General features: G+C 41.1%; 1 protein-coding gene across 4 annotated transcripts in view; it reads left to right on the top strand.

Moving 5' to 3' along the window:
* PAK1 (p21 (RAC1) activated kinase 1) overlaps positions 1-13,795 on the top strand; it is a 102,338-nt gene that overhangs the window by 2,407 nt on the left and 86,136 nt on the right. Inside the window, exon 1 of one of the 4 annotated variants that reach the window (XM_058419516.1) lies at positions 9,157-9,175. The exons of the other annotated variants lie outside the window; for them this stretch is intronic. The gene's annotated coding sequence lies outside the window, so the exon portion shown is untranslated. Of the gene's footprint in view, positions 1-9,156; positions 9,176-13,795 lie in introns of those variants that run through there. 4 annotated transcript variants of the gene reach the window in all.

Below are 13,795 nucleotides of genomic sequence, written 5' to 3'. Positions count from 1 at the left end.
TACTTTTCCTCCTCTCTGTCACTGAGTGGCGATGTTCTTTAGGAGTGTCCAAATACTGATTTTATGAACTCTAAAACTGAAGTGCTGCAAGCAGCAGTGACACTGTGCTGCAGTTCAATGCACCTGCAAAGGAGGGGCAAATGCTGATTGTTTTTTTCCCCCCAGAATTCCAATATCCAGTTGTTTTGCCACAAGGTGGCATCAACGAGAGTTTATCGGACCTCGCAGGAATGACTTCTGCCCGATCAAGGTCCGCAAAGCGTTCCTTGCAAGGAGGAAATACAGAGATATATTACTTCCAAGCAACAGCATCAAGCTTTTAGTTGAAGATCAACCTGCCATAAAGATCAAAGTTGAAACATACAGACTTGTTTTTCTCTAGAAGGGAGTGACATGACAAGCTCTTCCTCGTTTCCAGAGATGTAGGACCATTGAGGCATCTGGGCTTGAGAAGTCTGCGGATAAAAGAGTATTTGGAAGGTGCATTTGGCTTTGTGAAATAGGGTTGTTTTTAACAGGAGAGGGGGAAAACAACAGTTGAACAGTGATGATATAAAGAGAGGAAAGGAGAAAACGACAGAGCAGTTAATATTTGGCTTTTACTGTTTGTACAAGATTAGATGTCAAAAAAACAGAGTGAGGCAAGTCTGTGCTTTAAGTCATTACATAAGTCTCAAAACACTTCCATGAAAGCTATGCATTGAAACAACTGCTTTTCCCAGCACTGATGTTCTATAGGTGTGATGGGGAAGAAAAAGAACCCGGTCTCTTTTCAGAGCCTTGTTACTTGTGCATATGACCAGTCGCGAATTTGTGATTTTAAAACAGACTAATAAGGTAGATGTTTGATTTCACAGCACAGTCTCGAGGTGGATTATCGGAGTGTGGGTTGGAATTGATTGCATTTTTAATTATCTGTATGACCGGCTGTGTGTATTTTACTTCCTGGTGTACATATAATTGTATTTTTTGACCACAAGAGGGTAGTGCCATTCCAAACAATTGCTTTTGGTGTGCTCCTATAGGAGCTTTATTTTGTGTTTTGCAGCAAGGAGGTGAGAATAGTAGATCTCCTATGAACATGTTCAAGCCCTTAATTTTGTAATTTGTAAAAATGAGTGTTCAAGCCTGAAATGTCTCTTAAAATTCACTTTACAATATATAAGCTTTTGGTACTGCATTAGTTAGGCTCATCAGTTTCTTCTTCTTGGTGGCATTGGCGACTCTGTCTCATTCCAGGTTGTCCCTGTGTATGCTCTCTCCTCCCTGAACAAGATTCCCTCATGCTCCTGCCTGCTCTATACCAGGACATATACAATTTACCTTTTGTCTGATTTGTCCCGTTTACTGTTCTCCTCATTTCAGAGTCTCTCCACATCCTTTTCTCCTGTGTTCCCTCCCATGAAAATCAGTCCTTGTATTTTTCTTCCTATTTGTGTGTATTCCTACTTTCCCTCTTTGCCCAATCCCTTGTATTTCCTGCCTGTTCTGTATGCAGTTAGCTGTTCTTAGCTGTGTGTACGGTTTCAGCCCCTTTCTTTCCTAAAATTCCCTCATCTGCTTCCTTTTTCTATGACAGGCTGAGTTATTCGGAGGGCATCAACATGCCAAGAATTCTTGGATGGGTTTTGCAGGGGTGAAATTGGGCATTATCATGCTGGCAATTGCTTCCATCCACATTAATGTTAATAAATAATTGCAGAGGAGCTAAACCTGTCGTTCAGGTAACAATATACCAGGGAATCTGTGTGCCTTGCTTTCTCTGTTGTGGTTTAGTTGGTTTCCCCCCAAATTAGTCAATTTCCACTGACATTTAGAGCTGCATTGGAAATACAGAAAGTAAAAGCAGTCATAGTGCCTCCAGACAGAAAATCCTTGTTGAGCAGGCCTTGGCAAGCTCAGGCACAGCTTCAGCGCTGCTTTTCTTAGCAGGTGGCCATGGAGGTTTGGGACATTTCCCCTTTCTGGCTACATTTCACAGCAGTTGGATGCCAGAGCCAGGATTTGCACCAGTGGGCAGCCAGAAGCTCTGGTGTGCAGAGGGAGATCCCGGTGCACGGGCAGTAGGGAAGAGCCAGGGATCACATCAGCAGGGGAGCTGCTCCGTGCACAGGAGTCTGGGCTCTTGGACAACACACCCTTTGATTTCAGGGCAAGAAATGCCACTGCCACGAGGGCATTGGCCCGGACCAAAGTGTGGAAATTGTACAGACTCTTTAGAGCTCTGCCGATACCAGCAAACAAAACAGCGTCAGGGATGTTCCTGAGCACCAAACTCAGCTGTTTCTACTGCTTCTCATAATCCTGACATGGTTTTAGCCCGGGCCGATGAGGAGTATCCCAAAATATTCCAGAGTGTAGGTTGGGGGATACATGCTGATGTTACAAATAGGCAGACTGTGCTTTCATGGATTTTTTGAGACTTTCATAGACTGGACACTGGATGCCCTGTGCCAGCTGGCCTCAGGGGCAGAGACTGGTCCCAGACTTGTTTAATTTACTAATGTGAGTATAATCACAGTGACTAGGCCTGGCTGCAGGGCTGAAAATATGTTTTTGCAAACCCTCTTTGGTTTAGATGCCAGGAACTGAGGGGAGGTTGCTTCCATCTATTCCCCTACTCTGCCTCCAAAGGTTACTGCCTTATACAAAAGGGCCAGAAGGTTTATTTTCTCTTCAGTCATTTGCACCTCTAGCTCTGAGTTAGACCACTGATTTTTGGTTTTTGATCTTGTTGTTGGCTTTAATGGGAGGGACTTTTTTTTTCCTGTAAGTGTAACAAGCAATTTTATTTTATTAGGTGAATCCTGGATGAAGGAAATCTCTAGACCATGTGATGTTCATAATCTCTGAGGTAACAAGACATATACAAATCAATATAGATAAAATCACTCCTTGGGAATACCCTGACTCATATGCAGAACCTTGAGCTTGGCTTTGTTGAACTTCATGAGGTTTGCAAGGGCCCACTAAATCCACTCTAGTCAAAAAGGATAAAAGTTCAAAAAGCTAAAGGCAGAGAAGAAGCTTCACATTTTTAGAGGCTCTTGTTTTTCAAGGCCATTTCTCATTTTTTGTTTGTTCATTTCCACCCCTCCTCCCCCATCCCCCAATTCTGGTTTATGTAATACAAAATAATCCTTAGCTTTGCTTCTCTTAAGTGTTGCTGTTAACTGCCGTAGCCCATGCATGATGGTAAAGTGACACTTGCTTACAAAAACTGCACAGTGTGCAGTCCTTCATCTTTTGTTCCCATCATGTTGCTTTCCATCTGTGTGGAGCTTGTTCCAGAATCAAACTGCTTGCCTTAAAACATGGTCCTGAATTGAACAGGGAGTTCATGAAGTGAATGCTTGTTGTCTCAATATATCTGCTACACCCAACTATCAAAAGAATTTTTTAGTTGCTTATGAACATACTTTACTTGATTATATGAGGTAACACAGAACCATACTCTAAGAACTGTAAGTGCTGAAAAACCAGTGGAAGGCCCTGAGCTGAAATGATTCATTTTCAGGTATGTTTAGGATTACAATTTCCAGAAGAACCAACTGAAATCTCTGCTTCTGTTTAATATGCATAGTGCCATAGATCAGCAAAAATAATCATTGCTTTGTTTTCTTTTTACCTGTGATTGTTTCCAGGAAAAAAGACACGTGTAGGTGCAAAACAGAATATTCCACTGAATTTGTAAAAAAGATACATTACTGAATTCTGCTTGAATTCTCACTGATACTTAGCTTTCTCTCCATGAAGTACCACGGAACAAACCCAACAAATAAATTACCACTGTGATTCAGAGTAGCTCCAATGAATATTTTTGTGCAAATACAGGTTTTAGGGACTGAGCTGTCTCACGCAGCACTATAATATATTTATTATGTCCTTGAGTTTTGCAAGGCTGGGTTAGAGGCTTGGAATCCAGCAGTCTTTTTAGCACACTGTCTTTACACTCTTTGGAAACTTTTCAACCTGGTTCACACTCAGTTTTGTCTTTCTCCTTCACGTATCAGGGTTGTGAGTGTCATTCGTACTGTGTGAGCAGGAGGGCTCGTGCTAGCAGTGCTCCCTTTTGCACTTGTTACCAAAGCAGTTTGGTTTTGGCCCAGGCAAAGCAGTTCTTGAATTCGAGTTTGATTGTAGGTAAACTGTGTATTCAAGTGTAAATCATCTCTCTATATGATGTTGGTGCACAGCTGCCAAGTGTCCTTCTGAATCAGTAATCAGGCATCGCATTCTCTCGACATGTATGAAAGCATTTATCAAAAAAGGTGCATTAGCAAGCGTGCCAGAAACTTCTCTGTGGGAAAGAAGTGAGTTCTTTTGTTCTCCCTCTCTCAGTTGTTACTGATAATGACTCATGTGTTGCTTAGAGCCTCGAATGTACAATAGCAGTAGTTCCGAAAGCGAAAGGGAGCTCTGCTTTTCTTTATGAACAGGTGATGAAAGATTTTGAGAGAAGGAGGCAGCCCATCTTAGAAGGATTTGAATCAGACTGCTGCGGAAGCAAGGTGAGTGGAGAACCAGATATAAAGGGAACAATCACAGCTTGTAGTTGGCTCTGATGTTGTCTGCCTCTGGTGCCAAAGGAAAGGTTGTGGAACTGTGGAAAAGGACCATGACTCTTGATTTATGCCACTTTTTAGGTTTGCACTTTCACCTTGAGCTGTACCATGCTCATGTCCATTGTGTTTTCCTTCAGAGACAGTATTTTGTAAGCTTGTCTTTGCTGGAATTCCTGTTGATAAGGTACATTTGTTCATTGTCTGTGCCTGATGCCATGAAGCTGAAGCAAAGGAGAACTTCAGTGTCAGACAGGAAGATAGTTTTAAATGTGTGACTCCCTGTGGCAGAAGTTTATTTTAGTGAAGTTGTTGCTTCTAGTACTAGGAGACATCTCATGCCTGTTTATCATTGCATTCACATAATTGCTTTGAAAGTTTAATAAGACTAAAGCATTATTAACACAGCTGGGTTTCTTTCAATTCACTCAAACAGATACAGTATTTTTTTCTATGAGGAATTATTTTGTTTGCTTATATTTTATACTCCAATCCATGTTTTTGTTTTGTTTTGTTTTGTTTTGTTTTTTCAGCATAAGAAGAAGCGTTGAGTGGTTAATTCCTTCCATAAAAAAATCATAAATCATTTGTGAGAGATGAGGTAATCTGGTAGCAAAGCATGCATGCTAGTCAAGAGAGGTGCAGTCTAATCCTTGTTGCATAACCATGTGTTGTGGACTTGTTTTGAATCCAGTTCAGTCTGTCTGCAGCCTTCTACTTGTCAGCTGTCAGTGTCAACACTTGGCTGTGTGGATCATCATTGCTGAGTGGCATGCAGTCACATCTCAGATGGGATCTCTAACCCTCATGTAATACAATTAATTAGAAGTAACAATGATATTGGAATATTACATGAGCATTAAAGAGTGTGTTTCACAGCACTGTTGCAAGATGCAGTAAAACATTGCTCATTTTATTGGGCAGTAAATCAACTGATTGTTAAATGCCTTGTCTGAGATGACAGGAGGACTGTGGATGATATGGAGCCTCTTGACTCCCAGGTTTTAACCTTGATCCCAAAATCCAAGTATTGGTACCTTTGACAGTCACTCCCTCCAGCCACTTCAAGTCATTGATAAACCAAGAACTGTGACACCTGAAAGTGCACCAGAGTTCCTGTGTGTAGAGCACACAGTCTGTGCTCAGGAGACTGGCTATGATTTTGTTGGGTTTTCTTTATCTTCAGCTGCTCCTGCTCAGGTGTTCTGGGCCAAAAAATGAGCAATGTGTTTGCTATTTGCTGTGGGCATGCTGGGCCCAATCTGAATCAAATGGAGCTCTGGAAATTTTCATGAGGATGAGATGAGAGTGAGTATCAAGAGATGTATGTCCACATCTTTTTCCTCAGTACTATGTTACACATCATGCTTCAAGACAGACAATACAAGGCAGCTTGAAAGATAACACTGAGACACCTCATCTTAGAAACAACTACTGTGTCAAGCCTGCTGCTTCTCAGTTATTCTACCTTTCTATGAGTTTTAACCTGTTGAAGGGTGCCACACTGAAGTCTCTCAAGCCTAAACTTCCATGTCACGTTTGAATAGACTGTTTAGGGTCAGATTCAGCCAGTGCATAATCACAGACGACTGCTAATTTTCTGTAATGCCACTAGTTTCCCCAAATTGAAGCTTTTGTTATAGACACCTATTTTCTCCCATCTTCTTTTATTTTGAGCACGCAGGATTTCAAAAAACAACTCAGCATGTGACTGAAATGAGTTTTCATAATTCTTTGGGAAAAATCGTCCTGAGAAACATGAACAGATGCCTTTCTTCTCAGTGGGTAGTATTTCTTAACAAATGAAATAGTTTCATTTTAGTTACCATGTTGTTGAGGAATTGGACTGAAGTGCCGTCACAATTTCCCAGTCCACCTAGGAGCCAAGTAACCATGAAAAATGACACTATTAAAGTTTATAGAAAAAGTAACAACTGTGCTATCGCTGCTTAGATAACCACTGAGATCTAATAAGGAGAAATGTGTTTGTAGGCATGTCAAGAGAACAGCGATACAATACAAACAAAAACCTATAAAAGCCATAAATTAACAATATTTTCAGGGCTAATTTTCGGGCAAGAGAAAATTTGCTAATTAAATTTAACAATGACATAAAATTGAGGACAAATAAGAACTGGAACATCATATAGGAAGCCTGCATAGCCTTGAGGACTGGAGTAATAGAAGTCATTTGGTCATGTACTGTGGACTAAGGGAAAAAATCTGAGAGAAGAGAGGAGATTCCTAGAAAGAGCAGAGGTAAAACATCTGAATTCAGTTGCCAGGTGCCAGTGCACTGTAGAGCAGCTGTAAGATGTGCCTAGATGAAGGCAAATGAAATCTTGAAATGTCTCTTGTTGCTGTTTCAGAATACATGGAAGAAGCTAAAGCTCTGCAGAGAGATGACCTGTTCAATGTAAAAAACAATATTGACACAAGAACAAATGGAAAGATGTGTGAAATGTGAAACAAGCAATCACTGCTAAGCCAGAAACCAAACACACTTATTTTCAGCTTTGACTCCCATGCTTCTAGTAGCAGAGAACACAAATTCATGATTCAAGGATTCCTTTCCAGTCGTGTTATCAGTTGTGTTTTGACAATCACAGCTGAAAAATGTGCGGGCTCATTTACTGTCAGTAATACTTCTCCTTGCCAAAATACAACAACCTCCAAGAAACCTGGGAAGTAATCTTAAAGAGAAGCCAAAGTCAGGTTACCAATTACATTGGGGTTCATTAGGCTGTGCCAGAGCACCACTGACCCAAACAATAAATATAAACAGGAAGAAGGGGTTTAATCAAGCTGAGGATCAAACAGAGGATTTCAGCACTGCAGTGTCTCTCCTAGTCTGCTCTCAGCAGATTCTTCAGCCCAATCTCTGAAAAGTGAAATTGGACCCAAATCGTACAGGGGGAAACTGACTTGCATGTAAGAGCAAAACTGAAACTGAAGGTCAGGAAAGTGAGAAAGACATATGTTTACTTTCAGAAGTAAATATACCTGAAAAAGACAGAGCCTGAGCCTTTTTTAATGAGCTAGGGCTTAAAAGAAATCTTGGTTATGTAGGGTTCTGCATCAGTGTTTGCAAACGTGCTCACTCCAGACCAATTCCACAATCTCCAACTGGTAAACCACCAATAACAAGGATAAGAAATACTTAAGATTTCAAGACATAGACTTAAAATGAACCAGGGAACTAGACTTAGTAATACTACATGGAAGATGAATCCTACTGGCTCTAGTGAAAAGGGAGTATGGAGAAAAAAAAAAGGTAGCCTTTTGTACGCTGAAGGATGCAATGCATTTGAAACATACTTAAAACATATTCAAAACATGGATCCCATTGGGTGAAGTATTTAATAAGAATGCATGAAAACCTAATTCCCCCAGTGTTTACAATCTGAGATAAATCTAATGAACTGATGTTAAGAGTCAGTAGACCATAACTTTGCAAATTTCTTCAGAAATGTGACTGATATCTTACTGGGGTAATCACAGCTCATATGGAGACCACAAAAAAGCATAACTTGCAAAAAAAAAAAAAAAAAATCAATTTCCTTTATTGACTTGCAATTGGGCCTCTGTTTGAGACTCCATATTTAGTTGTAACTCTGATGCTTTTCAGCCAGAGGTCTGTTTTGGGCTGACTCATACCTACCTTCCCCTGAAATTTTAGCCAGAGGTGTTTCCCAGTATGAAAAGAGAAGAATAAGTTGTTTTTCAGCATTAAAATGTCTTCAAAGCCCAGATGCTTTTGTGGTGTGGGTGTTTTTTTGTTATTTGTTTGATTTTGATTTGGGGTTTTTTTTTTCTGTTGCTGTTGTTTGGCAAAATCATGGGCTATGTGTCAGGTCTGTACTTCTTGTGCCTGTGAAAATTGACCTAAATTTGGCCAAGTCAGGAGCCTTTAAAAAAGAATCTCACGTCTTATGTTCTGAGGAGTTGTGCTGAACTTCAACAGTAAAATAAAACAGTGGGTGGGAGAATGACAGAGGCTGGATAAGATGATGGGAGAGAGGGGACATAAACAGGAAACTAGGACTGGCCTTATGAAGGTGTTGGATTGGCTGTGGGGGAGTAGAGAAAGATTTACCTCAGCAGTTTGATGTGCGTGGGGACAAATATATTGGACAAACAAAACGGAAATGACAGGATGTATGGGAAGTGAGAAAATGGGACTGAGCAAGGGATGCTCCCTATAGGACTGGAGAGATTAGCTCCTCCGTCTTCTAGGATACTATAAAAATAAGAAAGAAATGCTGAGGTTCTATCACTATGAAAACCATAGAAAACTATAGAATAAAGTAATGTTTTCCTTCTTCAGGTTTGGCCAGCTTATGGTGATCATGACTTTGGAACATGCAGGAAATTAGGGGAAAAAAAAGAGGAATTGGGCTGCTGTTGCTTTAAAAGGTGGATTACTGACATATCTGTGAGATATCTAAATTACGTTTTTTTAAGTTCATTGTGGTAAGCTCTGTATTTCCAAAGAAGACTCGGCTTACTTAAGACTCAGATTGCATAAACTTGGTGCATAAAGACAAATCTCCTCTCGAGCACGTGAACCAAATGAGGAAGCTGGGACCCATGGAAAACCAGCACCAACTCAGGTAATTAAAATCCACCTAAGGAATATATGCAAAGGGCAATAATTAGGGTGGTGCAGCTGACATCACTTTGGCATTTTGCAGCCTTCAAATGCTTAGATTTGCAAATTTCATGAGTGTTCTTTCAGCCTCCTTTTTGTGTGTTTAATTAACATTGTGTATTGTTTGTACAGAGGTAGAGCCTGGAAGCTCTAGGCAAGGATTCTAAGGCTTTGCAGTCACAACACAGAATAGCTGTCAGAAGCCCAGATTTTTTGGTTACTACTGACTTGGACTACATTTGAAAAACTGAGATATATGAGCTTTGGCTGGGAGCATGAATAGCTGCGTGTAGTCCCTGGTTTGTCTACTTAAGACCTGGTGTTTTTTTGAACTGGAGACGTGTTCTCTTTGCACAGTTTCTGCTGTCCTTTGTTACCACCTTAGAACTCTAAATTCTGTGCTGATAAAGATGGCTAGTAATAATTTGTAATATAAACCCTTTTAAAATCTTTAAGCCTCGCTGCTGCTTGTCAGAGCTCCCCAGCTGGAAGCTGCAGGCTGAGTGCTGTTAACAAACAATAGAATTGTAATTTTGTTTTGTTGTAAGTGCTTGTGGTTTTGAAGACATCCATTCTTCTTCTCCTTCCCACGGAGCTCAAAGTGACTTGGGCATGCAGGATTGACTGTGAAAATTTCTGGCTCCTATGCATTTCCTACAGTATTAGATAAGCTGCTTGGTTCTGTAACACGTGAACCAGGTAGAATTGTCTTCCCTGAAAAAGCTTCAGAGTGTGTCACTCCTTGCCTCAGGCAGGCAGGCGGTCAGGGACAGTCTGTCTGCCTTGTTCTTCATCCAGCAGTCCCCTCGGATTGAACTGTGGGAATCAGGCTTTCTCAGGTCAGGGAGCTTGTCTAAGGAGCTCAGTCCCTGTGGATGTCAGCCATCGTTCTGCTCCAGCTTTCTTCAGGTCTCCTGGTGCAGATCTTGGAAGTCAGCACATTCTTTGGCAGCTGTGTGTCTCACCCTTCTTCTTTAAACTTATTTGGTATGTTTAATACAGGGAGGTTGTGCGATACACTTTGGTTTCTGCAGCATCCTAGAAGCCTGGATAAAAGATTTTGTGAAAAGAAAAAATAGATATCAGTAGGCTAAATATGTATGATCTGATTGCAGGGAAGCCTGAAGACTTGCACTTGGAAGGACTCTGGTCTAATGTGTGTGGCAAACTTGTGACTGACGGGAGAATTTGGCTCAGATTGCAGGCATGGGGATGAACTGCAGGATCAAAACTTCCCATTCCAATTGGAATAACAAGAAAAGTCATCTCACACACTCAGACAAACTTTGTTTTCATCAGCTGCCTTCTTTTGATCTGCAGTACGTACCAGCAATCACACTTTAAATGATTACTTTGTTAGACAAGGGAGAAGTGCTGGTGTAGATGTTCCTAAAGACGTCCCTCTCTGCCACAGAAGGTGACAACACCACAGCAAACAAAAATAGTGGGCCTAGCTAACAAAACAGTTCCCTTGAAATCAAAGTGTAAATAACACTTTGACATGATGACTTCATTGCTATATAATGCTTTCTTTGGAATTGCATTGCAAGCAAAGAGGCAAGTTACTTTAAAGAAAACCCAAATCTCTGTGGAGCAGAGGTCTCAAGCATGCTATTTCTTCGCTGGCCATCCTGCAGAGCAACCAGCAAACTGCAGCTTAGCCCCTAAGCCTCTCAGAAGGCTTGATGGAAGCAGAGGCTTTACAACAAATCTGGGGAATTTAGAAACAAATGGCGATCAGGTAAGAAGTAAAAGGAGTTAACCAAAATAGGTAGTATCACAAGAGTATGTTTATTTTGTAAATAACTGATTTTTGGCAAGGAAAATGGGATCTCTTGGGACTTCAGTGAAGTAGTTGGTGTGTTGCCACAAAGAAAACAGAGCTGAAGAGGGGAAAGTGAAGATTAGGGCAAGAAGGGTGACATAAAGAGGTGAGGTCAAAGTTCCCTGCTTATTTGGGATTTTGCGTGATTGCATCCGGTGAGCCCTGGTTGATTTGTGCCAGGTTGCTCATGTTAAAACTAACAGGTCATGAAGGAAAGCCTCATGGAAAACATGCAGGTAAACAGCAAAAGGGGTGAACCCCACTCTGGTTTTGCCAAGCTCTGGCTGGGTTGACAACTAGCAGCTGTCAGGGTGTTGTCACTGCATGTGTGTAGGCTGTGCATGGCGGGTTTTGGCTAATTTGGATATGCAAAATAGTCCCTGACTGTCTGCTTGACATGGTCTGCTGGTAAGTCCTGGGCAAGTGCAAATTCTGCTCTGTATACTGTCTGTAAACCTACCAAAAAGTCTTTTTTTCTAGTATTTTATAGAGTAGACCAAGACTTAATTAACTGGGTTTGGGAGTAGTTTGCAGAGTGGACTTAAAAGGGAAATCTCCCATTCCTCACACCATGCAAAGCAATGATTTCAGCTGCATTTCTGCTTACCCTGGATACCTGCAGATAATTGTGCTGTTAAAAAAAAACCAAAAAACAAAACACAAAAACCAAAACAGAACAAAAACAAAAAACCCACCAAACAAAGACAAAAAACAAACAAACAAAAAACACCAAAAACCAAAAAACAAACAACAACAACAAAAACAAACAACAACAACAACAACAGACACAAATACCACCCCCCCCCAAAACCAAAACAAACAAAAAACCCCACTAAAAGCCCCCCCAAAACAAAACAGACCTTTGGAAGTAGAGAACTTCCTGTATAGGTTTTGAGGAATTGGGTTGCTTGGTGAGCTGATTTATTTTTTAAAAGCACTTTAAGTAATGCATTTCAGTTTATTTTCCCATACTAAGTGAGCCTTGTAACCTGCTGTTTTTGTGATCTTCTCACTCGTCTAATTACCTCCCAGGGTTTGGGAAAGAGAACCAGGAAAAGATATAGGCACTGGCAATCTCTAATTGGAATTTGTTTAATAATAGCAACCTGCTTGCTTCTTTTTCATGCTTCAACACCAATCTTCAGTTCTACATTTACTTATTAAGCCTGAGGACCATCTGCTGAAGGAAAGTTAGCCCCTGTAGTAGGAAGGAGCCACATGCAATTCCTGCCTTGGCTAACAAAAGCTTAAGTGGACTTACTAGTGGTTTGAATATAGTAGCATATAAGCTGAAGATATATTTTTTTGATAGCTCTAATTTGTAGATGTGCAGAACAAATCAGAGGTGATGAACTCTTGTTATCCTACTCCCTGGCATAACATAAATGACTATCAAGGATACTGAGCAGAGGAGAATTTGGCCCACTCAGCTTATTAGGTTGTTTTCCTGGGTGTATTTTCAATGCCTGTTTGTTACAGAGATTAGTCATGTTGGATGGTTTTCCTCCATTTCTACAACAGGATGTGCTGCTCCCAGTGGAAATAAATCAACAAGCACAGTAACTCCTGCTTTTTGCAGTATCAGTGGGTGGTTTGGATGTGTGTGTGTGTGTCATGCTGGAGCTGTGAGTTCAGGCTTGGCAAATTATTACCAGATCATTTAGGTTGGAAATCATTACTCAGTGTTATGGTGGTACCTATAAGCCATGGCCTTTGCCACTGGGGATACTGATAAAAACATCAGATGGAGGCCTTGGTCTTGGTCTGTGTAAGATGTGGTCCAGGTATGACTTTCATGTACGAGCATTTAATGGGATTTTAATGACTGTACAGACTAGGCTGGGTGCATGTTTTGTCTGCTTAGTTCCTAAAACTGAAATGCATCAGCCAAAGATTGTGGCATCCCTGGTGACTGTGCAGATTATACACGGACTAAGAGCAGATGGCTGTTTCCTGCCTTTTTCTGTTCATGAGGAAAGACAACACGATGAAAAATTAGGATGATTAATAACATAAGCAGCATTTCCAGCATACGTATTGCTTCTTTGTGGATGAGCATGATGGCACCGTCCTTATCCTAATTTTTTTTTAATGGAGGCTGCAGTGCTATTCTTATGGATTTTGTGTAGTCCTTCTTGCCAAAGCAAAGCATGGGAGAAAGCATCCCTGTGCTTGAGGGAGTTCCAGCCTGATGAACAGCAGATGATACCTGGTGATACCTGGTACCCCACTGCTCCAGACACACCATTATGTCCTGACCACGGGCATTCAGTGAACCTGAGGATGCTGCAGCTCCTAGGGAGAAACTTCTTTCATCCATTGAAACAAGAAAATGCAAGCACCATGCCGCAGATATGATCTTTCTGCAAACGTAGCTTCTCGAATTTGTTTATTCTGGTGGTGTTCTCCGGCAGGAATATCTAAGGATCAAAATATTAATTTTGAAGCATTATTCTAATGGAATCTAGGTGTACGGGTTCAAAAGCATTGACCTTCAAATCACCAGCCCAAGTGATTTCTTTCTGGCTGGCAAAGTTTCTTTCTGAATTTTTCTTGGCAAGGAGTTGAGCTCCTGTGTTGCTCTTAATTCTACCCGTGACCCTCAGAGCAGGCATTCCTTTGTCTGCATCCACTGAGGGCTGTGATCTGGAGGGTGTGCCCCAGGCACACCTGCCTCACAGGGGACAGCACTGACCTGAACACACATCACAGCGCTCACAGTCACATCGGGAAAGAAGTAAATAAATAACCACAGCA

The sequence above is a fragment of the Hirundo rustica genome, chromosome 2, assembly GCF_015227805.2.
Source record: "Hirundo rustica isolate bHirRus1 chromosome 2, bHirRus1.pri.v3, whole genome shotgun sequence".
NCBI classification, from domain to species: Eukaryota; Metazoa; Chordata; class Aves; order Passeriformes; family Hirundinidae; genus Hirundo; species Hirundo rustica.
The sequence above is the reverse complement of the archived record's forward strand: the minus strand, read 5'-3'. Positions and strand labels throughout refer to the sequence as shown.